The 27,444-nt window shown below is 39.8% G+C and overlaps 1 pseudogene; it reads right to left on the bottom strand.

Annotated features, from left to right (window-relative positions):
• Positions 1-1,918: 1,918 nt before the first annotated feature.
• LOC144265374 (uncharacterized) lies at positions 1,919-26,661 on the bottom strand (annotated as a pseudogene).
• Positions 26,662-27,444: the final 783 nt, after the last annotated feature.

The raw sequence follows: 27,444 nt of genomic DNA, 5'->3' as shown, positions 1-27,444 counted from the left end.
AGCTGGTTATCATCTGGAGCTGGTGGCTGCTTGATGGTAATGGCCAGGGATTAGTTTCAGCCATATGATAATGAGACCAAAGTGCACTGCTTTTTGCCTGAACAGATTGGTGAATCACAGCAGCTGAGAGCCAAACTGAGCCAATAAGACAATGTCATCAGCATATCCAAAATCTCAAAGAAGAATGGTGTTGAGCTCAGTGCCACCGAACAATGCCTCCTCATGAATATCCATCAACCAATCAATGCCAGTATTGAACAATGATGACAGAACACAGCATTGCCAAATTCCATGTAGATAGGAAAGAATGTGGTGTATTTGACATAGAATGGAAAACTGAGTTTAAATCAATTATAGGTCTTTTCTATCAATGACATTATCTTCCTAGGGATGCTGGGTTGCCTCATCAGATCCCACAAACTCACTCAATGCACTAAATAAAAGGCCTGACAGAAACTTATACAAAGTGTTGTGAATGTCTTATTAAATTCAACTATCTCAGGGGTTCTCAAACTGGGGATCGGCGAGCTGTCAGCCTCCACCTCAAACCCCACTTTGCCTCCAGCATTTATAATGGTGTTAAATATATAAAAAAGTGTTTTTAATTTATAAGGAGGGGTCACAGTCAGAGGCTTGCTATGTGAAAGGAGTCACCAGTACAAAAGTTTGAGAACCACTATCTCCTCAAAAATCTGTCTCAAGGTAAAGATCTGGTCAACAACGGAACAAACCAGGTCTAAAGCTACATTAAGTATCCCAGTCTTTGTCACAAAGTGGATCGCTGATTTGAGACTCTAGACCAGAAATGAAGACTGTCCCTGGGATCACTAACAGCATAATGCCTCTATAGTTGTTACACTCAGCCATATCATCCTTTTTGAACAGATGCAAAGTAACACCAGTCATTGGGGATAATATAAGTGTGCCAGATGATCTGGAAGAGCCTATGCAGCCATGGTACAATAATATTCTCACTGGTCTTCAACAACTTAGGTGAAATGTCACAAACTGAGATTTCAGCTTATGGACTGTGAACTGGATCTCTTCTTGGTTGAAGGAAGGTGGCTCTTCCAGAAGTTCCTGCCCCTCTTAAACTGGAAGAGGGATGTTTTAATTCTTGTTGTCTTCTTCTGTTGGTCCATATTAAGAGTCAGGACAAGATCAGAAATTAGGCTATTTGAAGCCGAATTCAGCAACTACCTCCATGAGCACTGTTAAGATTTCAATGGCCTTCTTAGTATGGACATATTAGGATGGAAGACCAATGAATTCTGAAATGTGTTTACCAAGGAATAGCTCTACCCATCTGGCAATGAAGTGGTGACAAAAAATTCCCAAATCCATCTGCAACTACCTAGAAGACTGTGCCCCATCTGAACCAGACACAGACCTGCCCCGGTGAGGTAACATATGACTAAATATGTAATAAATAAATTACAAGATATAAAATGTAAGAGTCACATAACAGATTGGGTACACACAAACAGGTATAAACAAGTGCCTACGGTTACAATATCCTTATACTGCAGCAAGATGTACTACCAAAAGTGTGTTTTACCAGAGTTTTGCTTCAATTATTAACATTATTCCAGTTTTTCTTTATTTGACTTTTAAAATCCATCCCACTTTGGATTGCAGTGTATCCAAAAAGTTTATTGGAAAGAAGCATTTTACAGTGATGAAAACTATTTGATAATTTTGTTGGCCTTCAGAAATAAATTGATTTCTGTTATTAAGTGTATGGAAAAGCCACAACAGTTTTTGGTATAGCAGACTGATTTGTTTTTATTTGGACAACAGAAAGACAGCAGCTTTACCCTCAATTGTAATTATTCAATTTAAGAAGATAAGAACCAATAGAGTTATGAATAACCTGAAGACAGAACTGTGAGGATCATTGGCATAAAACAACAGGAGTCTAGATCCTTTTGGTAATAAACAAGTGAGAAATCCAGAGTGCAGAAACAAGAAACATCAATGATACAACTTTAAGTGCTCTGAGGAATTAGTCTCTGCAGCATCATTCCCAATCCAAATACCACCATATGTTGCCTTCTCATGGTTTCAGAGCAGAAGGGCTATTTGAAAACAGAAAACAACTAAAAACTATCAAGGGAAGAAAGTCAAAAAGCATCACAAATATTTTCCCATAGGAAAAAAAAAACTCTAGTTTTTATTTCTGTACTCAACCTTACATTCTGCATAAAGAAAATCACTGGAACACTAATAAGTTTTGTATCCTGCAGTCAGCTATGCATTCTTTTCTTATGTGCTAAAACTGGGCATCAAACTGCAATACCAGCAACCCAAATAGCAAAAACAATGACCAACCACATTTGTACTGGTCCATGCTTGGAGTGTCACTCAGGGGTAGATTACCTGATACAGTTTAACACAACAGAGCAATGCTATATATACTGTGAATCATATGGCAAGAGTCACAGTCAGTGCTTCTGCGAACAGGAGAACTTTGCAGCCAGGTGAATCCAACATACCACAGGAGGTGTAAACAATCTTCATAACATTTACCACCAATTTCTTAGCAAGATGAACAAATGCAATGCTGAAAATAAGTACAGTGACATTCACTAACGTCCAGTGATGCACCTCCTGATACAACAGATTAACAATGTTTCCAACCAAGCTCACAGCAATCAAATGAGCAAGCAAGTGATCATCTCCAATATTACAGCAGAAAGTTCCATGTTTTTTTAACTGGTCAGTCTTCTGAAATGTATTTTGCTCCTTAGAAAGGTTTTGGACTTCAAGAATTCCTGTAAAAATTTAATCTGTCTGGTGAGTTGGTTCACATACATATTACTCCAACAGTTGAGAAGAACACATAAAATAATCCAGACTGTTGATAGAATGCAATACTGAAAAAAAAAAACCTCACAAACCATAGCACTCCGTATGTATGTACCCAATGGGTGTTTTTATCATTTTATGGGCACTACTACTGTGAGAAAGCACAAGGATATTATTTAACTAAAGAAGATGGAAATAGGATACTTGTAAAATACATAATAAAATAATCTCTCACATACACTGTATTGTAATGAATGCTAAATATCAAATAATTTAGGGGTTATGCAGTTTTGCTAAAAATCACCTTCCCCTTCCTGTTCAGGTCTGAGAAACATTCTTTGGTGTCTCCCCAAAATATTAGGTTGTTCTTTGCTACCCTTCCCCCAAATAAAATTGATTTATCAGAACTTAAACCTTGTTGCCTACACACACAAAATAAAAAAAAACAAAACAGGCTAAGGACAGAGACAGAGAGAAATTAATAATAAAATGGTAAAATGAAAAAAGGCAATGGGGGAAATCTTATTATCTGGTAGCTTTTGCCAACCAAAAATACAAGTGAAATTTAATTATTTATTACTTGCTGGAGAAACAACTATTACTTAAAAATCTTGGGTGCACTGACTAACTACTGCATGTTTCCTGAGGCAGAAGCTGAAAACTGGAATCCTGCTTCAATTTCCTTTTAAACACCACCAAAAAGCAGAAGAAATGGATGATGTGGCCTCTAGTTTGTTATATTTCTCTTCTGGCTCTCCTTAACCTGGTATCTGTCATTTTCTGTTCTTTGGGAAAAGTGCAGTTATAGTAACGTGGCTACAAAAACCCTTGAGACACCTATATTTTCTTGCTGGAAAAACAAATTTGACATCTAAGTTATCCTTGAACAAGTCATTTTTAAAAATGCTTTGGGGAGGGGTGGAGAGGCAAGGGGGGACAAGAAATTAAGAGGGAAAAGATTTTTTTAAAAAGTAAAACAGAAGTGGTGCTAGGTAATATTGTCCTGAAGAAACACATTATTATAATAATGCCAAGCAAAAAAAGCATAAAATAATTCTTTCAGTTTACCTTTTTGATATATCAGAAATGGCAAAAGGATGGCAAAAATAGTTCTCTTTCAACAGCAAAACTCCAAAGGGGCAGAAAGTCCCAATCACAGATATGTCTAGTGCAGGGCCAATCAGAGGGGGGGCAAGGAGAGCCATTTGGCCTGGGCCTCAAGCTCAAAGTGGGCCTCAAATTTAGACACTTGTTAATTTTTTGGCATTTGATAAGTTTTGCAACTTGTTTTTATGCGCATCCCTATCGGACCAAAATGTGACACACCCTCTTAGCTTAGAGCTGCAAATTTAAGGAATTGCTTCAAGAAATACTCGAACTTGGTCTTTCTGGGGTGTTTCCTAATATTACAATTGCATTGCGTATTTTTGTCAGTTTGCCTGCATCAGTGACTTCAGATGAATGAACCTTCAACGTGTTGAAGCAGGTAAAGAAATATCATCGTTCAACTATGGGACAAGAGCGTTTGAACGGGCTCGCCATGCTTAATATCAACTGTGACATTGCACAAAAGCTAGATTTTTCCCTCAATAATTACTGCATTTGCACAGATAAAGGCTAGAAAAGCATTTGTTAAATAAAAAAATATTCAAATTATGTCTCACTCTTTTTTTGGTGCCTTATTTTGTTTTCATGTGTCATCATTTTTTATTTTTATTATGGCTAAGGGCCTCAAAAGCCTGAAGTGGCTGGGAACTCTCTGGACCTCTGAGAGGACCTGGTCTAGTGTGACCTATCACTTCATGCATCTTACTTTTCTTTACGCATTCTGTGTGTTGGTGTGGGTGACAGAGTGTCGTTGACAGAGTGAAAAAAAAAAAGAATAGTGGGAGGGAAGGCAGAAAGAAAAGAGGAGCAGATACATCGTTCAGTTTCTTGCTCCCTACTCTGGGCAAACTGCAAAAACCTTGGAGCAAAGGTGCTCTGCAATGCTCCCTTGAGCCAAACATATAGATGAAATTAGCTGCTTCAGAAAAGATTCTCATCCAGCCTTCCTCAGCCTAGAATGGTCTCTAACCCTGCTCTGAGTGAAGGACTAAAACCAAGAGCAGTGGAGGGGATGAAAAAGGGGGAGGGAAATGTCCTTTGTTGAAGACAAAACAAACCAACAAATCACTGATAATCATGGCTAACAGATTTATTCATGGATACAAGAACAACAATTAAAAAGAGGTTTGCCATCACTTTAACATACGTTCGGATTATGATTTTAAGAAATGCAGCTGAAGGATAAACAGTAAATTATTTTCCACATCTCAAAACTACAGTGCTAGAGTATCTGGGGATTTACTTAAACTTTCAGTCAAATAAAAACTCAAACTTTCTCAATACTTTTGGTTGACAAAAGGCTAGGTTTTCTGAAGTGCACATGTGCAAAAGCTAATATTAAAGATTTAGGCTCTAAATCTAGAATGCCATGCCAGCTGGTTTTTAATTAGAGACTGTTACTTTACATAATTATAGGTCTGAGATCAAAAATAAACTTATTGCCCTCTCTTGAGCATTAGATATGTACAGCAGTTCTAAGATAAATAAGCTTCACAGACATAGTGGAAGATTTTACGATCTTTATATTGGGTATACAGTACAAATGAATGCGTGATAGAAAGCAATGCTTGAAACCTGATGAGTGTCATACAACCTTATCCCATGACTAACATTGAGGCCTGGTCTACACTACAGAGTTAAGCTGATGTAAGGCAGCGTACGTTGACCTAACTCTGTAAACGTTAACATTACAACGTTGCTCCCGCTGATGTAAGTCACCCACTACTACGACCCAATAACACCACCTCCGCAAAAGGTGTAACACTTAGGTTGATGTAGCTATGGCAACGCAGTGTCTCTGTAGACACTGAGTGTCGAGGTTCCTTCCCCAGTCTGAACTCTAGGGTACAGATGTGGGGACCTGCATGAAAGACCCCCTAAGCTTATTCTTACCAGCTTAGGTTAAAAGCTGCCACCACCAAAGTGTTACACAAACAACAGGGGAAGTGCCCACTTGGAAACGTCTCCCCCCCCAAAATATCCCCCCAAGCACTACACCCCCTTTCCTGGGGAAGGCTTGATAAAAATCCTCACCAATTTGCATAGATTAACACAGACCCAAGCCCTTGGATCTTAAGAACAATGAAAAAAGCAATCAGGTTCTTAAAAGAAGAATTTTAATTAAAGAAAAAGTAAAAGAAAAACCTCTGCAAAATCAGGAAGGGAAATACCTTACAGAGTAGTCAGATTCAAAACAGAGAATCCCTCTAGGCAAAACCTTAAGTTACAAAAAGACACAAAAACAGGAATATACATTCCACTCAGCAAAACTTATTTTATCAGCCATTAAACAAAACAGAATCTAACACATATCTAACTAGATTGCTTACTAACTCTTTACAGGAGTTCTGACCTGCATTCCTGCTCTGGTCCCGGCAAAAGCATCACACAGACGGAGAGACCCTTTGTCTCCCCCGGCTCCAGCTTTGAAAGTATCTTGTCTCCTCACTGGTCATTCTGGTCAGGTGCCAGTGAGGTTATCTTAGCTTCTTACCCCTTTACAGGTGAAAGGGTTTTTCCTCTGGCCAGGAGGGATTTAAAGGTGGTTAGCCTTCCCTTTATATTTATGACACTGAGTTACATCATCGGTTGGTTGTCGGCCTCTGGGTGGCCGGGTGCCTCCACCTGTGAGCCCTGCATGGGGCTGAGAGCTGGGGCCATTGACCCCTGGGTGGGGGTGGGAGGAGAGCTTCAGATGTCAGCCCCAGGGCAGGGGGTGCTCCAGCTGCAAGTGCCCCACAATCCACACAGTTAAGTAGGTGGAAGTGCTCCTGGTGAGGATGCATACCACCGACAGAGGGGACATAGAGTGGACATGACCCACTGCAATAACTACCTAACTTAGGTCAACTTTATTTTGTAATGTCGACTTGCCCTTACAAAGAGCTAAGAAAATATAACCAAGCTTCTTCAGTTTCAAACCAATGTATCAGTAAAAATTACTCTGTGCAGTCTATTCTGAATGGACTTTAAACCCCAGCACCCAATTAAAACTGTTCCGGAAGGCAGATTTTCAGTAAATTCTGGCAGCAGTCAGAAATTATCTGGGACTCTGGATCAAATTAATCCCTGCTGGAACTCTACTGGCTTCAGCAGAGTACCACTAAGCATGAATTTGGCCCTTTAATGGCAATCTCAGTCATCCGGCTGCTTAAGCCTGAAGGAAAGCACATATCCAGGAGCACTGCTACTGTGTGTGTGTGGGGGGGGGGGGCGGGGGGGAGGGTGTGTGTGTGTGTGTGTGTGTGTGTGTGTGTGTGTGTGTGTGTGTGTGTGTGTGTGGGCGGGGGGGAGGGGCAAAGTACAGTACAGGGGGAACATGGGCTGCAGAGTCCTAATCCAAACCCCAGGGAAGTCAATAGTAAGACTCCCAATAAGCTTTGGATGAGGCTCTGTATAAAACTTTACTCGTGGGAGGTCCAAGTATGGTTTTAAGTGCCATATACTGAAGTCCTCTTGGAGTTTTGGGTGCAACACATAAAAAGTATATAATCACAAAAGAGTATTGGTACAATGCTTAATACAGTGAGGTCCCAGTACCGATTAAAGACTCTGGGTTCTATCACAATACAAAATATTAATAGTTTATAGCTTGCAGCTCTATTTGCATGCCATGTATATGTATTACAGTTTAATTTTCCCAGTGGGGATGAATTAAACTACACAGAAAAAAATACAGCTCACTTATTTATATTTACATTGTCCTCAATAACTCTAAGGGAAAATGACTGTTTCATCATTAAAGATTTAAATAGACCAGCCTGGGAATGAAAACTCAGAAGTTGTTACTCAAATTGACAGTTGATTTGCAGCTAAAGTACTTCATTTCAGCTTCACACATTCAGATAAAATGACAACCTGACATACTGTGACACTATTTTGAAAGTAATAAGTCTAATGAGGGATCGTAGTACTACAATGCAATCTCTAGTGTACTGTTCAACCCATCTTTCTCGGTTTTGGGAATCTCACAAGGTTTTTTCTTTTAAAAATTTATGTTAAATAACATTGTTTCTATTACTTGTCAAGTGCAACGTCTGGATTCTCTCTCACTGACTAAGCGTCTCTCTAGTACTAGCTTGTTTTATTTACTTTTTTTTCTCCCTTTTAAGCAAGCCAAGAAAAATACATAGTACAAGGGGAATTATCTACACAGTCAACTTCAAAATACAAAAGAATAAAAAAGGGTATTTTAAAGACCTTAGGTGAATTTGAAGGAACAATGTATTGTAAGAAAAATGAACAACTGGGTTGAAAATGACGTAATTGGCTTCACTGGAGGAGTGAATTCTGAGACCAGGATTACCTTATCCCTTATCACATTTATTCAGAAGTTTCCCCGAGTTCAAAAGTTCACAGCAGCCATTTATAATAGTATATTACTTCTGAAGCAAGTCAGAGTGAAAACGCTGCTTTTAATCAGCACACAAGTACAATCATTATAAAAATCTTACTGATAGGGCTGAGACTAGGAATGGGACAGAGCATACTGATGTTCAAACAATTAAGAGATGCTATTTAAAAAATATAACTTAAAAAAACTGAATTATAGCCACAAGAGCCTGCAGAAACACCATACCTGGAAAGAGAGAATGGAAAATTCTGGGCCTGATTCTGCTTCTATTGAAATTAATGGGAGTTTAGCAATGACTTCAGAGGGGAAAAAAGACAGGCAGGCCTTTATTGTGTTATGCTGTCTAGCAGTGGGCCCCTTCAGCAAAAGTTTACAAAGAGTTCCATCCAGCTGCTGGGGAGAAAGACAGAAGCTGCGCTAAGGGGTCTCAAAGAAGGTCAAGAAAAGTGTACGTGCACATAATCCTCAAGACTTTCTCAGGTATACAAAGCTTCCACCCCACCCATTGCATGGTAAATCCTCAACAACCCTAGCACAGGCATAAATAGCAGGGTAGACTGCGAGGCACTGCTTAGCTGAGTAAAGCCATGCCTGAACCCTTATGGTATGTACATTCTGTTCAGGGCTCTCTACATCTCCAAGCAGAGCCTCCCCACTCTACAGTGTAGTGTCTCCCTGCCAGAGTCTTCCTCCACCACAGGGAAAGGATTCAGCAGCAGGGAAAGACTCTGGCAGGGGAAGCAATGGAGAAGGGCTCCGGCAGGTCTCCACTGTTGGAGTCTTTCCTTGCTGCCTCCTCCCGCCTGAGCCTTTCGCTGCTGCATGTAACTGCACATCACAGTGTGGGCAGACTAGTTTTCACTTAGGTGTGTAGCTACACACACTCTACAGGCTGCTGCCAGTAGTGTGCAGTGTAGACTTAGTCTTAATGGTTACTGTGAGAGACAATTTTCAGTCTGGATAAAACTTGCATATCTAGAAGCAAGGAATGGGTGTAAAGTATGCTCATAAGGGCAAGATCCTGATGCTGTTACTTATGCTGAGTAGTATGTTACTCTACATACTTACTTAGGGCTGTTCTACACTAGGAATTTACATTGGTACAGCTACGTCTCCAAGGGCTCTGAAAAATTCACACCTGAGAGATGTAGTTATACCAACCTAACCCCCAGTGTAGACAGCACTAGCTACAGCCTTTTGTACAACCTACACCAATGGGAAAACCAATGTATGTAGTGTCCACATTGAAGTGTTGCAGCTGCGCCACTGTACCATTTTAAAGTGTAGATATACCCTGACTCCAGAAGTAAAGTATTACTCAATGGGTGAAATCCTGGCTCCGCAGAAATCCATAGGAGCTCTGCCGTTGACTTCAATGGGGTGAGATTTTACCCAGCATGAATAGGGAGACACTATCTGACCTTTGGCTGGTGTTTCATAGGCATTCTCTGCCTGCTTTTCATTACTATTCCTGTACGCTCTCTCGTGAACAAGCTTTTACTGCATATTTTAAATATTTAAAAAGAGAAAAATTCACCTTTATACCGTAATAGGTTGGACCCCTTGGGAAGTCACCTGAGATACCACTGAGTCTACCTGTTCTGCCAGCATGGGCCCCCTTTAACCTGTCTTGCTGAGCCAGGCTCTTAAAACCTCCTCTAACACACACACAGGCAGAGCCACACCCAGCTGCAGATCAGCTATGGGAAACTCAGCTTAAGGGACTTGCTCCAGCACTCAGCTGTCCACCTCTCTTGGAGTACAGACCCAAAGATATAATATATTTGCCTCTTCTCTCAATGTGGAAGAGGGTATGCACAATTTCTCACCCCTCCCCCCAGTAGAAATCAGATAAACTGGGTTGTATTATAAACCAGAAATAAATTTATTAACAACAGGTGTATTTTAAGGCGTTAAGGAGGTAGCAGACAGAACAAGGCAGATTACTAAGAAAATAAAACAGAGTACGCAAACTAAGCTTAATACATGAAAGAAACTACTTATATGTGAGTTCTCATCCTAAATATGGTTCTAATAATCTTCACAGGCCAGATGCACTTCCAGCCTGGGCCCAGTTCTTTCCTCCTGTTCAGTCTTAGTCGTTTCCAGCAGTTATCTTGGGTGGAGTAGCAGGGGAGAACTGACGACCAGGATTACCTCACTGCCCACCCTTAAACAGGATCTGCATAAGGCAGGAGTCCTTTGTTTCCTAGTCTGACCCAGCCCTTATCGTACAGCAGAAAGTTACAAGAAGTTCCAGGTAATGTATTAATATCAGGTGACAAGACCACCTGACTCTGTAGGGCCCTTGTAGCCAATTCTTCCCAGGCTGACCCACACATTCACAGGAAGACTAAGCTCTTTTACAGTCCATTTCCTTGTTGATTGGTCATCCGCCCTATCTGGCTTTTCCACTGTTGTACCTGAAGTGTTAGCAGTGGGGGTCACCCAAAGTAGCATAGTTGAAATACAGATATATAGTCAATATTCCTAATTTCAGATACAGAAATGATACAGGCATACAAATAGGATAATCACATTCAGTAAATCATAACCTTGCCAATGATCTCACATGAGCCATCTTGCATAAAGTATATCTGTTATGTTGTATTCATATCATAAGCATATTTTCATAAAGAATATGAAATGACATGTAACATACCCCCTCTCAGAAAACTTTTGAACTACTAATATATTTTTTTAAAAAGCAGTCAATGTTTAGGCAACTGAGTGAGCTGAATTGTAACGTTCTTTTGAAGACAGACCACAAAGTTTGTCAAGTACCAATCTGCATTTGATAGTAATAAATACAATCCATTTCCAGAAACACATTTGTATTTCCTTAGAGATTTAAGCAAAAGAAAAATCGTACTCAAAGCATTAAACCAGAATGCATGCACTTGCACATTTTGCAATGATGCCTAGAAAAATAAACTTGTTTTAATTAGTCCTGAGGAGAAACCAAAGAGAATGGAAATAAATATTTGTTATTTTAAAACGGAAACAGCATACATGGTTCATGTACTCTGCAAAAGCTAATGCATCATATGCTAAATCTTAATGAAAGTATCAACATAAATAAAGGATCAACTGATCTGTTTGAACACAGATATTTGATTTGCTATATTTGATTAATTTATGTTTGTATTCACTTTGAACTACACGACTGTTAGTTGATAATATGAAATATTCCGCAGTGATGTAATGTTAACACACTTACTTTGCTGCACCATAGCTCAAAAGACAATTGTTTCAGACAGGATGATTTTCACGTCAACTGCATTTGCAGGAAACTTGTATAAACATTTTCAACCAGCTAATTCTTTTCATAGACTTTGAGCCTCATTGACATGCAGATGAGAGCTAGATTAAATGACCCACAACTCTCTCTAAATGATACAAATATGTGTATATAAATGAAGGGAGAGGCCAAACAGAAATTTCATCAGAACACATAACAAGGGCAGAGCGTATTCTTGTTATTATAAGTTGAATTTATAATACCATTGTTTTCAACAAACTACCAAACTATATCTACAGAGGGATGTACCTGTGTTTGACACCAGATAACATGCAACTCCCCTTCTAAATTGTGGTGGAACGCAGTTTTGTCTCAGACATAGTTAAAAATATCTGAAAGGTATTAAAAGTCAAGGAGCGAGACACATTAATTAGGATGGCTCAAGAGGAGGTTGTTTTTTCTCCCCAAGAACAATGGGCTGAAATTAAACCAAACCAAACCAAAAAAACCTCTTACTATTAGGAAAAACTTCCCAGGGATGGCATTTATTAAACTGTAGAGTTGTCTCCCTAAGGAAACAGTGGAAATGCCATAGCTTGACACATTTAAAATTACAGTAGGGAAAGAACTTCTGGACTAAGTGGACATAGAAACATATATTAACAGCAGTTTGTGTAACCACTGTTTAAACAAGCTGCAATTAGGATATGCTTATTTCAGTATACTCTGCATTACTACCTATATCCTTTTAGACTAGTCTGTCAAAATCAATCAATCAAATAAATAAATTACCATTCATTAAAGCAACTATTACAGTTTTTCCAAAGGAAGTTGGTACTGGTGAACAAATGTTATTTATGGTAGAGATGCCATAATCTTCAGTATATCCCAGCAGGCTCTCAAACATGTTTCTCACACCGTTCTTTAAAAAAAAAAAAGCTATAACATAAGGTGTAAGTAGATGTAATTGCTGGAAGCTGAAGCTAGACAAATGCAGATTAGAAATATGGCACACATTTTTAACAGTGAGGGTAATTAATCATTGGAAAAACTTATCAATGGTCATGGTAGATTCACTATCACTGGCAATTTGTAAATCACGACTGGATGTTTTTCTACAAGATATGCTCTAGTCCAAACAGGAACTGTTTTGGAGAAGTTCTATGGACTGTGTTATACAGGACGTCAGAGTAGAAGATGATCACAGTGATCAATTTCTGGTTTTATAATCCCGAGTCTATACATATGACAGTGATTGTGTAATATATGTCCTTTCAAGCAACTTACTAGTTAAATGAAAATAATCAGGCTTTTACCATCCTCATCAATCATCTATCTTCTGTTACAGGTACATAGCATTGTTGGTTTCTGGCCTATCTGCACAAGTTCATCATTTCACAAATCTATAAATGATTTCTTGAAAACCTTCCTAAGGACCCCACACCGATGAAACTTAGGTAGGCTCCAAAATGTGATTAAAAACATAATGCAAGACATTGATAAATGCATTACATTATACTTGTATCATGAAGGTCTCTCCAATCAACCTTCTAGTAAAATTGTTTGAGAAGTCAATGAAGTTCCTTTTCATGAGGAAGCTGAGAGGTTTTGAAATTGATCTTACAGTTTTGTATCATTATTGACTGACATGTCAAAAGGTACAGAACAGATCAACACAAGTCCTTTATTAACCGCCATTCAGCTAAACTTCTGAAAGCAATTAGGAATATGAGTAAATTCCAAGTTGTTAGATAAGCAACGCTAGCTGTGCTTGCAATGTAATTTACCTGTTGCAAAAAAGATGGATAAGAAGATACTGTTAATCTCTAGGAGATTTTTGTCCTCAGTAAATACTTCACTGCCTAGTTTTCATCCTTTAGAACAGGACTTAATGTAGTAACTATGAGAAGGGACCACTTGAGACAAAGCCAGCATTTTGCATGAACTCAGAGAAAAGATGTGTGCACATGAACTATAATGACCATTTTATTCTAAATATGTTCGCCTTGAACATACCAAGTCACAACCTTGCCACCTCATTTTATGGAAGAACTACGTATCAATACGCCAGTTATCATCTACTACAGTTAGATACCTGTGTCAGAACTAGAATCATAACCAGATTCTGTGATAATCAGCTAGCATTCTATTAAGGTTTTTGTGTGCAGAGCCTAGAAAGAATGCTCCATTTTCCCTCTTATTCACTATACTTCCAATGCAGGAATAGGCACAGCACATACTCTTTCCATCACCAGAGGGATACAGTATTGATGGGGTCAACTTACTTTACTCTTTCAAATTTAAATGGTACACAATAGAGATAATGAGCCTCATTCTTCACTTCCTTGCAAGTGTGTAGATGTCTACAAACGGGCAAAGCGGGTACAAGAACACTTCCATTTTGATTTACCATTTTTATACCCACTTTGTACAGGTTTAAAAGACTACACAAGGTTCAGCAGAAGTGTGGTGTGCAGAAGTGTGCACCTGCTGCCCTCCATTTCAAAAGACAACAGATAGTCAGATTTACCCTTTAAGCCATTTGGTGCTTCTTCCTTCATCTTGTGCAATATTCTTCGGAATGTTTTTCAGACACCAGGTCTTCCTACTGCAGTTAAAAACTACGCCACAAATGTCCTGCTGACAAATTCTAATCTAAGTCATGGGTTAGATTCCATACTATGAAATACTAAAACTAACAGTAAGAGGATCTTTTAATTTGCCATTCTGTAACTTTTCATCCACTACTATTCTATTCTCCACACAACTACTCAGATTCCTCTGCTTTGCATTACACATGCTTTTTGTTAGAGCCCAATCCTTTAAGTGCCTACAGAACGCCGATAACTTCAATGGGAGTTGCATGTATTGAGGATTCACAGGATCAGGCTGACTGTTCTCAAGTGATCACTATTGCCAACACATGGAGAAGCAGTGAGGAAGTGAAGAAGCCAAATGTCGCCTTCCTTGGTTGGGATGGTCACCAAGATACAGGAACACTGGTGAGAACAGTAGGAGAAACAATGGAGAAACAGGAGGAACTTTTCAAGCTGAGAAGAGTTGCATCAAATGTCTCCTGTTTGAACATAAGGAGCAACTGCATGACTTAAAGGATTATTTTCAATGGAGACAAGATTTCTGAGAGGTGACCTCACAGTTTTAAAGGTGATTGATAAAGAGGTAAGAAACTGTTTGCACAGCTGAGTATTTCAAAATCTAGAGAGATGCCATCTAATAATTTTTAATGGGAATTGAGATAGTTATTTCACTAAAATATCACTGACAAATAATAATTCACCAAGTAAGACCATAAAACTAAATAGTAAAAATGAGCAAATGACAGCTATAATTTTTTAATGGCAAAGAGGAACCACAAGATAGATCAAAGTGTAACAAACCTGTCCCTTTGTAATTGTTTCAGAACCATCCTTCTCTGCTTTGTCACCAAACATCCTTTCACACACCAGTAGTTTTATTCTTTTTCTATACCCATTGTACTTCTGCTTTCTGCACAACAAAGTATCCATGTGGAAAAAGGTGATTCTGATCATACTGCTGTTCAGTTGAGGTCAGAGTGTGGCATTTAGTCATTGGTCTGCACTGGAAAAAGCACAGAGCCATACTGCCTAAGAGGCATTCCAGGAGGGACTGTACTTAGTAGACAATTCCTATCTGAGCTGCTTGGCATAAAGAGGGAGAGCACACACTGAACCAACCCTTTGGGTGGGACAGCCTGCTGCCATCTGACCAGCTCTAGCTCCACTTAGTCCCCTGCCTCCATTGGGGTGGTTTATATGCCAAACAGTGTTAAGAGGGGGCAGTCCTTGCACTCCCAAGGATAGGGTCTGCTATTGTGCCCAGCAGGGAGCACTACTGCGCCAGGCCTAGGTCCAATCTGCTGAAGGCAATTATTGGAAGTAAAATGTGTCCCAGCTCCACATTCTCCACTTCTCCCACAAAAAATAATATCAAGCAGTATGTCTATTTTGTAACCACAGAAGAGCCTAGCTAGTGAACAGAGGTTGGGAATACTTCTATTTACTGAGAGAAATGCTAGCAGAAGATGTTCAGCAGGCAGAAGCTTAGCTTCAAAAGGAAATATTTAGTTTTTCACAATGGACAAGTAAGCAAAAACAGTGATTGGTTAGATTTAGTTTAAAGGCTGAGCACATAATTTGGTTTTAACTGTACAATGTTTAGTTTTTAAGCAAGCAGTGTCATAGGAAAGTTTGCTTTCATGTGTAGTCACGCCATAATTTCTATTTTTATTAATATAATTTTCTGTATCTATAAAACATACCATCATTCTTGGCACATGACCAAAATACAAGTGTAATCACAACTTTACTGGAAATATATGCAGCATTGGGTAATGCTGTCAGAGAGTACTCAAATTTTCCAACATACTAAAGTCAGTCAGTTTACCCCTATGGGGGCAGAGGGATATTTTTTACACTCACACAAGCAGATGTCCTCAAGGTGGAATCCACCCCCCCAGGTTCCATTTGGAGAAGCAGTTTATATTTCCAGCCACAACTGGCAGGAAATTTCCTGGTGGAAGCTGCCTGGGAGGTGCGTAGGTTCAATCTCATGGATATGTTTGTCCCATCTCCTTTCAATATGTTGGCAGTGTTGGCCTGCTCCATCTCTTTCAGAGCAGAGGCCTTGGGCAGTTTGTGTCACTGAAGCCTCAGTCTGGAGGAATTTTCTGCTGCCACATTTTGGTTTCTGCTGTATATGATGGAAACCACTTCAAGCCAAGGGGTGCAGCAGCACCCCCGGCACCCCTAGTTCCAGCACCTATGTCTGAGCCTCTACTGGGTCTAGATGGTGTTAGACTGCCCATATGAAGAATCTTTTTCATTTCAAGGACTACGTCTTTGTAGTGGACAACTTTCTGCTCTGTATGAGAATTTTTTGAATCTCACAGGAGCAGTTTTCGTCAGCATTGCTCAACCCACCAATAGCCAAGCAATTGGATGCAAAGACTTTGGGTCTGAGTGCAATACATGACCATAATTGTAAGCCATTTTGTTCAGGTGGTCTGGGAAATGGATGGGAGGCTGACAGGACATTTGCAATAGGTTTGATGGCCAAAATTATCTCAGACAGTATGGAACTACCAGGATGAGCATGGCCTTGTCCCACCTGACCTTGAGACCAGGAAAAATTAGTGAAAAGGCATATAAATGGCCTGAAGATCACTGTAGCAGGAAGACTTATGGCAAGAAAATGATGCACAGGTGTCCTCTCTGGAGCAATACATACTCAGCATCTTGGAAAGATTTGTACTTGGACAGAGAGGCTCTCCTAACACTTCTATTTTTAGCATGCTAGCTTGATCAGAACTAGCATGTATCTCTCTCCGCAAGTTGGCAGCCTCTCTCAGTGCCAGACTTTGGTACCAGAGGTGACAGCACTAGCTTCCATGCTGATGGTGTCAACTTAAGCACTGGGTTTTTGTTCGCTGCTGGGATCTTCTCCATGCTAATTTTAGGCATCATAAATTTGCTAGATGGGGTGGTCCTGGATGTTTTTTTTCCTCCCAGTACATGCTAGGCTCTTGTACCTATTTTGGGATCTGAAGAGACAGTCATCGATTGATCCAGGAAACAAAGCTTCAGTTAAGTATCCCACAGCTTGCAAGCTCTCAAAGAGAATGACTGGTATACGGAGCATCTACCATAAATTACTCTTGCCCAAGCAGAAGAGGCACCTCCTGTGCCCATCTTTTAAAGACATCAGCCCACCAAGGAAGGGCAGGGACTGAAGCCTGAAGGCTTAGAGTCTGCTATGTTGAAATGCCCTATATAGAGTCAAGTGTAAAAGGGGGCCTGACCATCCAAAATCAGGCCAAATGGGTCAAGTTCATTCACAGCAGTCCATCATGTGTGAAGTAGAAAAGTTCTGAAGAGTTTTAATTGGAGCTACAGAGTAGCAGATGGGACACCCACAAGGTCCCGTCTCACTTTCACAGGTAAGAAGAGGGAACAGAAAGCATTGGGGCCACTCCACCCTCTATGCCCTCATACAGAGGCACAAGAAGGCACAGGGCACATGTGCACCTGTGATAAACACAGCTATTTAAACAACTCATCTCACGTGCATAAGGGGCATGAACACCTACACATACTCTGACACATAATGGAAGAACCAGCATATTTCCACTGCCCTCAGAATTCCCTACTCTGTGTTTTTTAACTCTGTCAAGGGGAATGCAGAAATCTCCATGTAGGAAAGTATGTAGCTCTCTCTCTCTCTCCGAGGAGCCCTCCTGGTGATGGAGGGACCCAGAGAGCTATATGGAAGGACTAGCTCCTTACATAACTGCCCTAGGAATGGGAAGGGCAGAACCTAATATCACCAGGGAGCCTAGAACTTCAAGCCACATCTTCTCCACCTGTACATGCTCAAGAATCCTTCCCTGAAGGGAGGACTGGAGGCTACCTTGTGAAGTCAGCTTTCCAGAGTTGGTTGTAAACACTATTCCGCTATAGATTCACACACAGAACTCCCATTACTAATAATGGGAGTTATGGCTGAGCTTCAATAGGAGACCAGGCATACCCACAGTATTTTAAAAGTTACAGACACAAATGTGTAAGGACTTGTCCCTCTAACCAATTGTTTCAAATTGATAGAGCGCAATACTGAAGTACTTGATAAACCATATTCCATTTTGTAAAGTGATGTTTTCCAATCTCTCATTTGTCTGAACATTACTCATGGTCTGTAAAAAAATCTATAAGAATGCATCAGGATCATTTACATGGTTATTTCCAATAGGAAGACCCTGAAGCTGTATACAGAGTCCTTCGGATCTATTACAATCAGGCCTAGCAGGTAGGAAAATAGATTGCTCATATTTGGAAATCTAGAAGTGCACAGAATGAGCAGGTCTATTAAGAAGTACCATACATGAATTTATGTGCTACAGAGCTTGAACTTCAGATTTACACTACACAGCTAAAAATGACTGGCTGCTAATGTAGCCGAGATGCACCTAACAGACTGCAGTGCACTGTGCTGCCCGCTCAAAGAGTCAAGTACAATAAACTAAGCTGGGAGCCAGAGCATTCAGACTGTACAAGTCAAGACATCTGTGCACATCCCAGTTCAACACTTTGAAAATCCACCCGAGGTTACAGGAGACACGGTGTGGACTTGTTCTTGCACATTAGCCAAAGAATGAAGCAGTAGTTCTGGGACTTGCTGCACGAACTCCAAATCACCAGCTCTCTCAGACTGAGTTGGGCACTGAAGAGCAGATTATACTTTGTGAGGGGGGGATGCAGTAGAAAGGCCAGCTACATTTTATTAAATATCCCCTAAATTCCGTTTGAAAGACTAACAGGGGAACTACTTTCTGTTTTCCCCTCTGAAGGGTTATGGCAAAGGTACATACAATACATGCTATTTTGTTGTCTTCTCAGTTTTATGGGGGTATTTTCCCTCAAGGAGACGTTATGTATCATATTGCTTTCCAGGGGTTCAATGTCTGTAGCAAAATTGGGATTTGCAAATATTTTTAATTGGATTTTTTATAAGTGTTTTAGTTTTTCAGCATCCTGACTGTCTTCAAACATCTCTCGTTAAGGGGGAAAAGGGTTTTCTTATTATTATTGCTTCTAAAACTTACATTTTTCACATTACCATTGAAAATCTAAATTAAATTTAATAAATCTAGTTTTATAGTATCACCACATAATATGGTTCTCGCTCTCCTCCCCACTAAACCAATCAACTCAAATACATTCTAAAAACTGAAAAAGGAAGGATAAAACTTCTTTGGATTTTTAACTTTTGTACTTGGATCCCAACCTTCAGTTGTAGGTGTGACGCTGTATAAAAAGAAAGATGACCATTCTTACACTAAGGTATAACCACTAATGCAGAACCCCTGTTGCACAATTGTGATAAATCCTATGCAAACTATGCTTTGTAAGATACTACTAGAAAAGTTGTGATCTGTTGAACAATGTTATCCTATTTATATGCATGCATTCTCACTGTATATGAAGTTATGAATCTTTGTTATGTGCTTGTATCTCAAACATGTTGTGTTCCTGGATAAGACAGATTTACACTAAGATCAGTCAGCCATGGTAGATGGGCCATTAAGGATAATCAACTATTCCGATGGGGCTCTCCTCATGATGCCTTAGAGAGCATATTGACAATGGACGCCCAGGGATTCAGCTGGGCATGTAGGACATGTGATCCCTGATTCCATGTTTGTGACAGTAACTTTCCATGCACATGGGCTGAGGCTGAAGTGGTCAACAAGCAAGTGGACAAGGAGATATAGTGTATTTAGATTTTGGGAAAGCCTTTGACAAGGTCCCTCACCAAAGGCTCTTAAGCAAAGTAAGCTGTCATGGGATAAGAGGGAAGGTCTCATGGATTGGTAACTGGTTAAAAGGTATGAAACAAAGGGTAGGAATAAATGGTCAGTTTTCAGAATGGAGAAAGGTAAAAAGTGGTGTCCCCCAGGGGTCTGGTCTACATCTTGAATACTGCGTGCAGATGTGGTCACCCCATTTCAAGAAAGATATATTGGAATTGGAAAAGGTACAGAAAAGGGCAACTAAAATGATTAGGGGTATGGAACGGCTGCCATATGAAGAGAGAATTGAGATTAATAAGACTGGGACTTTTGAGCTTGGAAAAGAGACAGCTAAGGGGAGATATGATCAAGGTCTATAAAATCATGACTGGTGTGGAGAAAGTAAATAAGGAAGTGTTATTTACTCCTTCTCATAACATAAGAACTAGGGGTCCCCAAAAGAAATTAATAGGCAGCAGGTTTAGAACAAACAAAAGGAAGTATTTTTTTTATACAACGCACAGTCAACCTGTGGAACTCCTTGCCAGAGGAGGTTGTGAAGGCCAAGACTATAACAGAGTTAAAAAAAAGAACTAGATAAATTCATGGAGGATAAGTCCATCAATGGCTATTAGCCAGGATGGACAGGGATGGTGTCCCTAGCCTCTGTTTACCAGAAGCTGGGAATGGGTGACACTGGAAGGATTACTTGGTGATTACCTGTTCTGTTTATTCCCTCTGAGGCACCTGGCATTGGCTACTGTTGGAAGACAGGATACTGAGCTAGATGGACCTTTGGCCTGACCCAGTATGGCCGTTCTTATGTTCCAAACTGGAGACTAACGAGGAGTCCTTGTGGCACCTTAGAGACGAACAAATTTATTTGTGCATAAGCTTTTGTGGGCTAAAACCCACTTCATCAGATGTGATATCACCTTCATGCCTCTTTCCTGCTCCACATCTCTGGATATGGTTAAGGTTACATTTTAGTCACGGGTATTTTTAGTAAAAGTCATGGACAGGTCATGGGCAGTAACCAAAAATTCACGGCCCGTGACCTGTCCATGACTTGTACTATATACCCCTAATTAAAACTTGGGTGCTCTGGGGCAGGGGGCCAGGGATACCAGGGTGTCAAGGAACACGTAGCCATTTCTGGGGAGTCCCTCCTTGACGTAAGCGCCGCCCAGAGCCCTCATCCCCTCCCGCATCCCAAACCCCTGCCCAAGCCCTGAGCCCTCTCCCACACCCAAACTCCTCCTGGCTGGGTGGGGGCAGTGGCCTGAGACTGCCCCTGCAGCAGTCAGTGCACATGGCCCAGGGGCTGTCCAAGCTGCTCCTGGATCAGCCACACCGGCTGCTGCAGAAGTCACGGAGGTCCCCGAAAGTCATGGAATCCATGACATCTGTGACAGACTCGCAGCCTTAACTGTGATTTCTAACAAAGGGAAGCTTTGAATAATAGACTGAGGACCCCCAATCTTTTGGGTGATCCAGAGAGACTTACTGCAAACTAGCAGATTTAACATTACTGATATTATTCTCATCTACAAACTCTAAAATCAACTGTAATGTATATGATTCACTTTAACCATTTAATAACACACACACCCCCACACCCCTTCAGTTTAGTTTACTAAAAAATTGTCTGCCAGCGTGGTTTTTGGGTGAGATCCAGAAGTACATATTGATATGGGCTGAGTGTCTGGTTCTTTGGAACTGGAAGAACCCAATACATGTGGTTTTAATAATAATTTATCATAGAAGTCTTTTTTTTCTGGGTGGTGTATGAGGGGTTAGAGGGCCTGACGGTGACTGTCTGTGGCTCCATAATACCTAGTACAGCATTTTGGAAGCACATATTTGTTACTGATTTGGTGAAATCCTAATAGAATATACCACCAGCTTGGGGTGCATGCCCTGGTTTTTTGCCAGTCTGAACTGAGACCGGCACTCTTAGCTGTGTCCCATACCAGGCAGCATGACAGTAGGAGCCAAATCTAAGCCAATGGGTTGATACTGCAACTTTACTTACATAAGTGATCTCCTTGAAATGAGTGAGATGACTAAGGGATTATTCACATTGCAGTACATTTAGCCCAAATATGAACTCTGAACTCACAAAAGGCACTCAACAATCTACAAGTTACAGCTCCTTCAAGAAAGCATACATTTTCCTTTTTAAATGTTAGAAAAACATCAAAGACATGAGACAGAAATGATCAGACTAAAATTAAGGACAAAACACTGAACCAAGTAAAGAAAGAATTACAGTACCTATGAAGATATGAATAGGAAATAAGTTAAGTTAGAACAAAACCTAAACCAATCAATAATAAAATAAAGCATGCATAATACAGTGGGAACTATGACACTGATATATTTTTGAGCAATTAATGTATAATGCTTCATGTTTAAATTGGACAGCTAGTAAGTGTTTCATTGTAATTTTCACAGTCTACAAAAATATTTTCTTAAACAAGCCTACCAAAAATATCTCTGAATACATTTGTTTTGAATACTGGTAATTTAATTATAATTCTAAACCCAAGTTAAAATAGCACATCCATATACAAACTTTGTTTGACAAAGTTCTCTCTAGAAATTTGAGCGTGCAAAAACACTACAACTGAACAAATCTATACTTTTGTCATTCTCAAGAACTGGACACGGACTTGAAAATATTGCTTAACAAAATAGGCTTAAAAGATATAGACTTTCTTTCTCCACTTGCTATGAAATTTTAGTGCAACATTCACTCTGAGTGAAAACTGCACCTCTTAAAAAAACATACATATACAATGATAATTGTAATTTCAGATTGAATTTATGACTTTGCAAGTAAAACACAAAAGTTGCATTCACAAAGTGATATTTTCAAATCAAAAGCCTGCAACCTTGATTTCCATCTTTCATAAACCTTTATAACCTGTCTTAACAATATAAAGTCTTAACAATATAAAACAATATTTATTATTAACCTCTCTACATTTTCTAGGCTACTTTAAATATCAGTGTCAATGCAGCAAATTCACAAACTCAAAGGAATTCTCAAAGCTTCAAAACATCACTAAAAATAAAATTAATGGGTAAATATCTGCATTTAGAGATTAATATTAAATTGTGAATGTGTATTTTTCAGATGATTTTACCAGTTATTTTCCACTGACTCATGGCTGTTGGCAGGAATGAACAACACATTTTTAGCACATTTTGAGGATGCTCAGCATTCACAGACACAGACACTATATATGCATATACAATGGATGCCACTTAATAACAATCCTGATATTCGCAAAAAGAAAAGGAGTACTTGTGGCACCTTAGAGACTAACCAATTTATTTGAGCATGAGCTTTCGAGCTGTAGCTCACGAAAGCTCATGCTCAAATAAATTGGTTAGTCTCTAAGGTGCCACAAGTACTCCTTTTCTTTTTGCGAATACAGACTAACACGGCTGTTACTCTGAATCCTGATATTAACAACTTCTGATTAACAGGAACATTTTGCTGGGAACCAATCCCATCCCATTGACTTTAATGTTAATGGGATTCTGATATTGGCAACAGGCTTGCTGCTTATGAACAGCTCTTTGGCCTGTGTGCCCTGGCTGCAACCCCGCAAACCTGCCATATCTGGGAGGGGAGGCTGAGGTCAGGACAGCCACAGGAAGGGCTGAGGCTTCCCACAGTGAGCAGGGACACTGGGGGCCCATAGGGCTGCATGGGTTCTCTCTATGCCCACCATGCTGAGCCCTGGCCTGGCCCTAGTGGCTTGGGCTTGGTGTGTCCTGGGCACTTCCTTCCCTGGCTGAAGCCCTGGAAACCTTTGAATCATAGCAACTTTTTCCTGGGAACAGAGAGGTCGCTAATAAGTGGAATCTACTGTATCCATCTCCTGTGCATATATAATAATGCTAAAGCTATATGTTATCATCTGTTTTTAATACTAAAACACCAAATAATTTATAATGCAGAACTATAGGATATATACAGAACACTGCATCAATCATACACAAATACTTGTGCTGTCCAACATTTCTGTAAATCCTCCATTAAACTCAGATTTGAGAGTGAACCAAAGACTTATATGGATCAAGTCATGGTTGCTTGGAACACTGAAAGAGAAACATAAAATGATGTACTATTTCACGTCAAGATTATCTGTAGTTCACTTCATTATTTCAAAGATTACTAGCAACTGAAATACAATGAACTTCACATAAAAGCCATTGCTTATTCCTTTTCCTTAACACGGAAGGCAAGCTACTAGATGATAATCAGGAGATCAATTTACAGTGCTCCTAAATTATCTGACACAAACTGTACCCTGTTAATGTAAGCAATGAAACAATAGAAGCTTGTGTGGCTATTTAAATGTACAGTCAAAAAATGCAGAGCAAATTAACTGTCTGAATGCTAAAGAATTCTTGATTCACATTTATAATTTCCAAAATTAGTGTGATTCTGTCATAAGCCATTACTCTTTACATCAAACATTACTTGTTCTAGATGAAAAACATATTGTAAAGTGTCAGTTACACCATGCCTCCTGAATAGTTGATGAACTACATAACCCAGGCCCAGCCTTTTGCGACAGGAGCTGCCAATACAGGGTTAATACTGGGTGGGCTTTCTCGCCAATTCCCTGCCCTCAGCTTTACCTTTCAGCACCCCCCATCATGCTTGTGGGTATACTGATGTAGTGAAAACTACATTATTTGCTGACCTTTCTGTGACTTCATGTGCGGGGGGGGGGGGGGGGGGGGTGACACACCACACACACACATGAAATTTACTAAAAAATTCTATGCCAAAACTGTAGCCTTAACAATGTAAAAAGTTCAGGTAAACACTGTAATTATATCTGAAATATTCTGAAATGGTGATTTAACTAATAAAATGTCAGTTTCTGTCTGTTTTCCCAATACTAGGCAAGGTCCTTTTCTAGCAATTCTCTTACTGACCATAATCAGATCTGGAATTAATTTTGTAAAAAGTTAATCACCCCCAAAAGTCTCCTCAGATACATTTTACATTGTGGAATGGATAATTGAACTAGAACTTTTATTTTAACTGATTCAATAATTAAAATATCTTTGCTCAACTCATGTCAAATACAAATAGCTACTGTTGAGGCATGGATTGGTTGAGATTTTTTTTAAGTTCACAGAGAGGTACCTCTGCAACATTTCCCTAAATCCTTCATTGTGTTCTCTAAATTTCCTGAGCCAAATTAAATAATCACCCATTAGAATTTCAATGTCTTGTAATCCCGCAATGGTTTGTGTGATCACTTTTTAAAATATCTTGGGAACAGAATTAATGCCAAATGGCATTCACTTACAATTGTAACATTAAAACAGTGTATTAAAAGTTATTTAGAGCTTAACTCATCTAAATTTGCTTGCCAAAAATGCATGTCCTATATCTAATACTGAGATGATTTTTGCTTCATATTACCATTAATTATTAATTTAAAATAATGTCTCTCCTAAGTAATATTATCTCCAGGTGTTATAGTATCTCCCAAATTTATCCATAATTTGTGTAAAATCCTCTGTATCTCCTTGCTCGCATGTAAACGCACTGAATGTCAGCAACACTGCTGGAACCAAGTCTCTTTCCATATTGTCCCGTCTGTTGTATCATCCTTCTTTCCCTGTCCTGCCATGCTGTTATTACCAATTCCTCTCCTTTTGTATACTCCTTTTTTCTGACTTGAACAACCTAGTCCATTATAGTTTGTCAGCTCTGCCATCTGCAAAATGAAAATTACAGGTACCATCTGTAAGTATCATTTGGCAAACCCTAATAAACAAAGGAAAAAAAGAGAAACACACCACTGCATAATAAACAAATGACCAGCCTTATACATCACCTCCTATAAGAGGGATGTGTATGAGAGTTTGCTGGAGTGTTTAAAAGTTAAATACTGTTATTTTCAGTTAATTTTAAGACATCATCAAAAATAATAAATGAGATAAATAATAAGATAATTCCAGACTCTTACTGAGTGCAGAAACTAGGGATGTCAATAGGGTTTAAAATAGTAACCGTTTAACCTTTTAAAATTTTATCAGTTAAACAGTTAACCATTAAGGAGTTCTTCGGGTCCTGCGCCCGGCAACCAGGATGCCGGGTATGGGGTGGCAGTTGGGTCCTGGATGCGGGCAGCAGCGGAGTTTAATTGTTAACCGAAACCGATAAGACTGATGCTTACCAGTTAACCAGTTAAACTTTTACATCCCTATCTGGAATAATTCCACTGACCTCTCTGGAATTACTCCAGATTTACACCTATATAACTGAAATCGGAATGTGGCCTTCTGGAATCACAGCTTACCTGAATTATATTAATGAGAAAGAGAATGTAGCTTCAGAGTAGCAGCCGTGTTAGTCTGTATTTGCAAAAAGAAAAGGAGTACTTGTGGCACCTTAGAGACTAACATATTTATTTGAGCATAAGCTTTCGTGAGCTACAGCTCACTTCATCGATGAAGTGAGCTGTAGCTCATGAAAGCTTATGCTCAAATAAATATGTTAGTCTCTAAGGTGCCACAAGTACTCCTTTTCTTTTTGCGAATGTAGCTTGTACTTCTGCAGCTACAGTATACTGGCTTCATAGTGTTGCTAATGTTAAAAACAAACAAGCAAATTTGTTTTGAGCAGGCAGCAGACATGACTTAAATAAAATAATAATCATTTGTACTTTTTGCCTTCCATTAGAGCAGTGTTTCCCAAACTTGGGATGCCGCTTGTTCAGGGAAAGCCCCTGGCAGGCCGGGCCAGTTTGTTTACCTGTCGCGTCCACAGGTTCGGCCCATCGCGGCTCCTATTGGCCGCGGTTCGCCACTGCAGGCCAATGGGGGCTGCAGGAAGCGGCACGGGGTGAACGGCGGTCAGTGGGAGCCGTGATGGGCCGAATCTGTGGACGCTGCAGGTAAACAAACCGGCCTGGCCCGCCAGGGGTTTTCCCTGAACAAGCGGCGTCCCAAGTTTGGGAAACACTGCTTTAGAGAATCTCAAAACAATTATATTTTTTAAAAATTTCATTAAAAGAACTTTGTCTAGGTTTTGAAGCCAAACACTAGAGAGTTAGGAAATGGCTGAATTCATGTTGCCCGTGCTTTCTTAATTTAAACCCCTGTGCATATGCAGTAAGATACAGTCTTAATTACACATCACATGCTATTTTTCCCCAGGACCTCTGCCTCATTCAGTGCACAAGCAGGCGAGTACTCAGGGAACAGGGCCACTATTCAGAAATGTTTCTCCTCACCCTTCAAGTAGTAGCCCCTGCCTCATTTACTGCACCCAATCCAGTATTTCTGTAGCAATGAATGCAAAATGATTCACTTCCTCATTGCCTTTATTAGTGTCCTCACTATAATATCTGAACACCTTACAAGCATTAATGAATTTATTTCCACTACAAAATAAAAGGGGATTATACCTCATTTTACAAATGGGGAAACGGAGACAAAGAGACAAAGGAATCACTGTCAGACACAGCTCAGAACTCAGGACATCATGACTCCCAATCTTCTGCCCATATCTTCAGACCTGCACTTAACCACTACCAGAGGTACTGGGCACGCACTGACTTC

This window comes from Eretmochelys imbricata, chromosome 5, assembly GCF_965152235.1.
Source record: "Eretmochelys imbricata isolate rEreImb1 chromosome 5, rEreImb1.hap1, whole genome shotgun sequence".
In the NCBI taxonomy this organism is placed as follows: domain Eukaryota; kingdom Metazoa; phylum Chordata; order Testudines; family Cheloniidae; genus Eretmochelys; species Eretmochelys imbricata.
Note: the sequence above shows the minus strand (reverse complement) of the source record. Positions and strands in the feature narration are given on the sequence as shown.